This window comes from Ovis aries, chromosome 18 (genome assembly GCF_016772045.2).
Source record: "Ovis aries strain OAR_USU_Benz2616 breed Rambouillet chromosome 18, ARS-UI_Ramb_v3.0, whole genome shotgun sequence".
NCBI classification, from domain to species: Eukaryota; Metazoa; Chordata; class Mammalia; order Artiodactyla; family Bovidae; genus Ovis; species Ovis aries.
The window spans coordinates 22960632-22966984 of NC_056071.1; positions in this window are offsets into that span (position 1 = coordinate 22960632).

Genomic DNA, 6353 nt, shown 5'->3' on the forward strand with positions numbered 1-6353 from the left:
GCTAAGTCGCTTCAGTCGTGTCTGACTCTGCGACCCCAGAGACGGCAGCCCACCAGGCTCCCCTGTCCCTGGGATTCTCCAGGCAGGAACACTGGAGTGGGTTGCCATTTTCTTCTCCAATGCATGAAAGTGAAAAGTGAAAGTGAAGTCGCTCAGTTGTGTCCGATTCTTAGCGACCTCATGGACTGCAGCCTACAGGCTCCTCCGTCCATGGGATTTTCCAGGCAAGAGCACTGGAGTGGGGTGCCATTGCCTTCTCTGTGTGACTGCTAGCCTTTTGCTAATTGTTTGAGGTGTTTACTAACATTATTCAGTGCCTAAAATTTGAGCTCCTTCCCCCAACTTAAATACAGACCTCCTTGAGAGGGTTTGACTTGTGTTTCCTTGACCTCCCTCACCTTTGTTCTGTGGAAGTTCTTGAAATTAAAGTCGTCTCATCTCTGCTTCTAGGAGCATCCCATGATTTCCTTTCTGTTTCCCTGTACAGTCCTTCCTGCCTCAGTGCCCAGGTATTCCTGGGAATGGTTACAAACCATAGAATCTACTGGCCAGAAGCTGGGCTCATGCAGAGAGCTAAGCGCAGAGCTGTTTTTATTTTTCCCCAGCTGTGTGAACGTCACTCACTGTTTGAGGCTCAGTCTGTTTTTGTCTGAGAGATGAGGTTAAAACAACATACCAGACGGTGGTTATGTACTGTTGACAGGTGAGTTGTCATTGTGATGAAGGAGAATGCTGCACTTAGTTGATCACTCATGTTTGACTCTGTGACCTCATGGACTGTAGCCTGCCAAACTTCTCTGTCCATGGATTCTCCAGACAAGAACACTGGAAAGGGCTGCTATGCTCTGCTCGATGAAGAATAGCTCTCATTTTACCCTGGTTGTCCTGGGACAGAATCAGTCAGCTCTGGGATCTTTTTCCCTCTTTGTGGCTTGGCAAAGAGATGGCTCAGCAGATGTGACTTTGCTCAAAGGAAGAACAGGCTGAGACTGGAGGCTGAATTGCAGAGGTTCCCCCACTGCTGACAAGGCCACCTCGTCAGCCTGGAAGCACCACTGTCAACAGAGACGCCTCGAGGTTCCCAGCGCCACCCCATCTACATGGACCCTCTCGGTGCTCACCCTCAGTGTCCCCTAGTGAGTCAGGAAACCTTAGAAGGTTGGCACCTTTGCTTGTTCGAGGTTTTCCTGTCACCTAAGCAGATCAGAGGTGTGTGTGGGTGTCCAGAATGCCTCTGCTTGTGAGCTTTCAACAGTCACTTGCACAGTAACCTCATGCTTTCTTTTACTCATCGGAGACTTCATTGTCCAGGGGAGCGGTGAGATTCTCTGCCAGCAGGCTCAGCATGGGGTTCACAGATCTGTCTTCAAAGTTTTCGCAACTTCTGAAAATTCAATCCCACAAGAAAGTTGCCAGAGTAGTAGATGAGTGCTTCTTGTGTGCTCTCCACTTCTCAGATTTACCTCTTGTCTTTGTCACATTTTTGTGCACACATGCACTCTCCACAGAAAATCACTTTATTTCTCTGAATGATTTGAAAGTAAAAATAATTGCATTTTTAAGTCTCAGTGCAAGATCCTGTGTGAGAAAAGCTGGACTAGAGATTTCATTATACACTAATTTATTGGAGGGGGAGGAGATGGAGAGGGTTAACAATATTCTCTGTCCAGAAATAGGGCACTGTTAGCTTTTGAAAAAGGTAGGCCAGGTCAAGTTGACACTGATCTAGGAGCCACATACTAAACTAATTGGTTGAACTCGAGAGGGTTTTTTTTATTTTTCAGTTTTTTTTATTTTCAAGAGGGTTTTAAATGGCTCATGTGCAGTGAAGAGTATTGGGGAGCCTCCCTTCTCTATTTCTCTGGCAAACCCTCAGAATAAGGAGAGGGGAGCAGGACCTCTTCAGGTGGCTTACAGAAAGGGACAGATAATAGGTCATGTAGACTTCCTAAACAGCTTTGGGGAAAAAACACAAATACAATTCTAAGGGGAAGCTTTATCCATAGAATAGTAAGAGGTGTTGCCAACTGGTATGATCCACTTGGGCAGTTTTGGGAAGAACTGTGCCTCCCTCACCCCTCACTCCCCTGTGACACATGATCATGTCTTTCATATTTGTCTTGATTTGTCCAAAGTGGCAAGAAGGTCATTATTCCAGCTGGCTCTGGCCCTCTCCTAAACCCCTCCATCATGCTCAGGTAGCTCTGAAATCCACCATGTGCCCTGATCTCCTGCACCCCTGCGTTTGTAGTGCAGCCTGGGGGGAAGGCAGGTGGGTAAAGTGCCCCCTTCGCTGTGAGATCTAGCAATAAAGCAGATACTGTATCTTAGTCCCTACAATGCCTTTGCGTATTTCTTAGCTCAACACTGGAATTGGAGAGAGATATAATTAACAGCCCCAGGATTTTAGTTACAAAGATGTATGTGCCTTGTTGAAGGAAAGTTGACCCAGATTAATGGTTTTGATTCTTCTTCACAACCATTCCAAGTTAAATGCTGTTAGCCATGTGGTGCAGGTCCTCCTGTATCTTTTCCTGTGTACAGACAGACACGTTTTCACTGGGGCCAGGGCCAAGGGGACAAATGAGCCCCGAGGGGCCCTGCTGTCCTGTGGTCTCGATAAGCCAGTTGTCAGATGGCCATGCAGAGGGGCTTGCCAGGCTGGGCTGGTCCCAGCACCCTCAGGAGAATCTGGTTTGGGAAAGGTGCAAAAAAACCAAACTGAAATAGTCTTAAGTATTGCTTTATTCATGTTGCAATACTTAAATGTTGAGAATAAATAGAAAAGTAGGAATTGAAAATAAGGAAGAAGAAAGATGGGTGGATGGTCTCATAACAGATGGATGTGCTTTGTCACGCAGCCTTGGGGGAGACTGGAGGGCAGCCAAGCCTGGGGGCATGTCTCCTGCCCCTGGGAGGGGTTGGGGTGGAGGTGGGCCTCAGGGTGTTGGGTCTGGGAGTGATGGAGGTTAGACAAACCTGAGGGCTTGGTGTGTCCTTCATCTGATGTTCTCTAGCATGAAGTTATCCATGAGCAGAGCTGTGGCTCTGATCTGCACTTGTCCAGTGGGTCTGGCAGTGGTGGCATTATGGTGGCATTGATATCCCCACCCCGTCCCACCCCTTTGGTGAGCATACACAGGAAAGACCACATGCTTGCCACCATGTGCACGGGTAGGAGACGACTCTGTGCTTTTATTCAGGGACCAGATCATCCTACCTTTCCTGGTGCCAGAGCTGGAGACCCAAAGATGCCCCTAGGGGCAGGTTGTTCTGGTCCAATCAGAGGTTCCTGGTTGGACCTGTGTAACCAGCTTGGGACATGCTCTTTCATTTTTACTTTCCCAGTGATGCTCAGGCCTTTATGTCCATAAGTGATGAATCTTAACATCAGTGCCTTCCTCTTTGATCACCCATCCCCTAAATGTCAAGAGAATTCCAAAGGTCAGTTTTTCCCAAGCTGGACTGGGACACCACACTAATTGTGGTGATCACAGTGTTGCTGACGAAAGTCCGTTGGCCTGCCTGCGCTCTGGGGACACATGCATAGGGCTGCGGGGCACCCCGCTCTGGGCCCTGGAACTGCTCCCCTTGGCTGTCACTGTTCAGCCTTCCTTCCCTGGAGCAGGACATCTGCCAGGATCCTTGCAGGCTTCTGTCAGCTCTTCCCTTGAACCTCCTGATTCTAATCTGGGCCAGCCACCAGGGTCTCTGCCCTTCTGCGGGGGGCAGAGTGGTGTCCCCTTCATGGTCTTTCCTGCCATGTGCCTGCTTCAGGGCCATCCCAGACTACCCCCATGGCTGTCCCCAATTTCATCCTCTGGTTTCCTGTGCAGACTGGTCCACCCTGCCCCCTGGAATCCAGAGTGGCAGTCTTGGCTGAACCTCACGGTGTCTGCGGAACCTCACACAGTAAACCCCTTTCCCCACCTGGAATAGCTTGCTGCTCTTAATCTCACATAGTCACAGCCAAGGGATTCTCCTGTAATAGTGAACATCCGTTCTCTGTTTCTAGCTTAGACTCAAATTCTCTAAGAATCATAGAAAGTAAATGGTGCTACCCTTCAGATACCCCCTTGTATTAATACCAGCCAGCATCCCTGCACGAGAAAAGGGCCACTCGAGGGGTAGTTGGAGGAGAGTTTACGAAAGGCTTGTCTGCCAAGGAGGGAGGAACTGAGTGGAGTTGGGTGACTGAAGCCCCAGCATGGAGCCTGGCGTGCAGCAGGTGCTTAATAATTACGAGGCACTGATGTGCACAGGTGGAACCTTCACAGTAGTTGGATGTGAGACCTGGCGGGGTGGTTCTTGGCTATCTTCAGAGGCGAAAAGGTGACTTGGTTCTGAATGTAGCTCCCAGACCTGACTTGCACGCTTGAGCAGAGATAACCCTCTTCTGAGCACTAAGGGCCAGATGTGACACTGGCTCCTACAAATGCCACCTGAGTCATGTCACGTACCAACAGACCTGTTCTTAGAGGGAGAGGCCTTGGTTACTTAATGTTGATGGTGGCAAGCGTGGGCCCTGGTGTTCCACAGTTTACTTGTCTTGACGTTTCTAGGTCTTGAGTACACGCAGACATATTTGTCTGAACGTAGCCTACTGCATTCATCAGGGTGGTTTTAGTTGGAAATGATAGTTGTAACTCAGAACTAGCTCAGAGTTCATTGGCTTATGTAACTGACAACTCTGTGGAAAGGCTTCAGGCATTGATCCAGATGCTTAAACTGTGTTCTCTGGAATGCTTCATCTCTTGACCCTGCTTTCCTCTATTTTGGCTTCATTTTCAATTTTGGCATTTTCACATTTCAGCAGAGTGGCCAAACAGGAAGCTGTAAGTTATATCTTAGTAACTTGGTCACCCAGGGAAGAGGCCCCACTCTGCCCTGCCCTCCTTTTTTGGCTTAAAGCACCACACACACATTCATTATTGACAGTTTGGGAAATCACTCTCACTGAAACTAAAATCAGTTTTCAGCAGGCTGCATTCATTCTGGCGGCTCTAGGGAAGAATCCATTTCTAAACCCTCTTGTTTTTTAACTTGAAGTGTAATCGACCTGTATTAGACCAACACTGTGTTAGTTCCAGATGTACAGCAGGCTGCTGTAATATTTTTATATGTTACAAAGTGATCACCAGAAGAGCCTTTTTGATGCTTCCCACAAAATCCCACGTTCACTGCTTCTGACTCACCCATCTTGAGCCCTGTGCGGCTCCCTGGACCAGTCACCATGGCTGGGAGGGTGAAGCCTGTCATTCACAGGCCTAGGTCACATGGTCCTGGAGAGGGGCCGTGGGTGAAGGTAAGTATCCTTCCAGTAAAACCTCAGGGACTCGGGTACAGGAGGGCGTACAGGAGCCTGTCACTGTCCGGGTTTTCCAGATTCACTGGTGTGTTTCCCTCCTCTTATCTCCCAGACTCGACTCCCTGCCACATACAGGCCTCCACACAGCTGTGCCGCCATGCTCTCTGCCCCTACTGAGCCCTTGACATCTTCTGCCCTTTACGTGGAATGCCTTCACTGTTCCTCATTAAAAAAGCCCATTCAGCTCAGCGCAGAACTCTTATCTCTGAAGGGCCTGGTTTCTTGGGTGCAGAGCCAGTGCCTAGCTACATGGGTAGCCGCCTGTGGAAATCCCACACAACACACAACCCTAGACAGGCTTTTCTTAAGGAACAATTCAGGGACTTCCTTGGTGGTCCAGTGGTTAGAACTCTGCACTTCCACTGCAGGGGGCACTGGTTTAATCCCTGGTTGGGGAACTAAGATCCCACATTCCACTTAGTGCAGCAAAAAAAATAATAATAATAATTCACATACTGTAAAATTCACCCTGTAAAAGTATAAAACTCAGTGCATTTAAGTATATTCACTGGGTTGTGCAAGCCACCACCGTCGATAACTGCAGAATATTTTCAAGGCCCCCAAAAGCAAGCCCAGACCCATAAGCAGTGTCTCCGTCCTCCTCCCCAGCGGTCGGCAGTCACCAGTCTGCCTTCTGATTCTGTGGATTTACCAGCTTTGGACATCGTGGGTGGATGGAATCACACAGCCTGGGGTCTTTCACTGACACACTATAGTGTTTCTGAAGTTTATCCCTGTGGTAGCCTGTATCAGAACTTCCTTCCCTTTTATGTCTGAACATTCTGTCATACGCATAGACCACATTTTCTTCATTTCTGTCAGATGATGAATGTGGTTATTTTGACATTTGGGTAATTATGAATACAGCTGCTGTAAATGACACGAAAGCTTTTTTTTTTTTCGCTCTCCAGGCAGCATGTGGGATCTTTGTTCCCCCACCAGGGTTTGAACCCATGACCCTGCAGTGGGAGTGCAGTCTTAACCA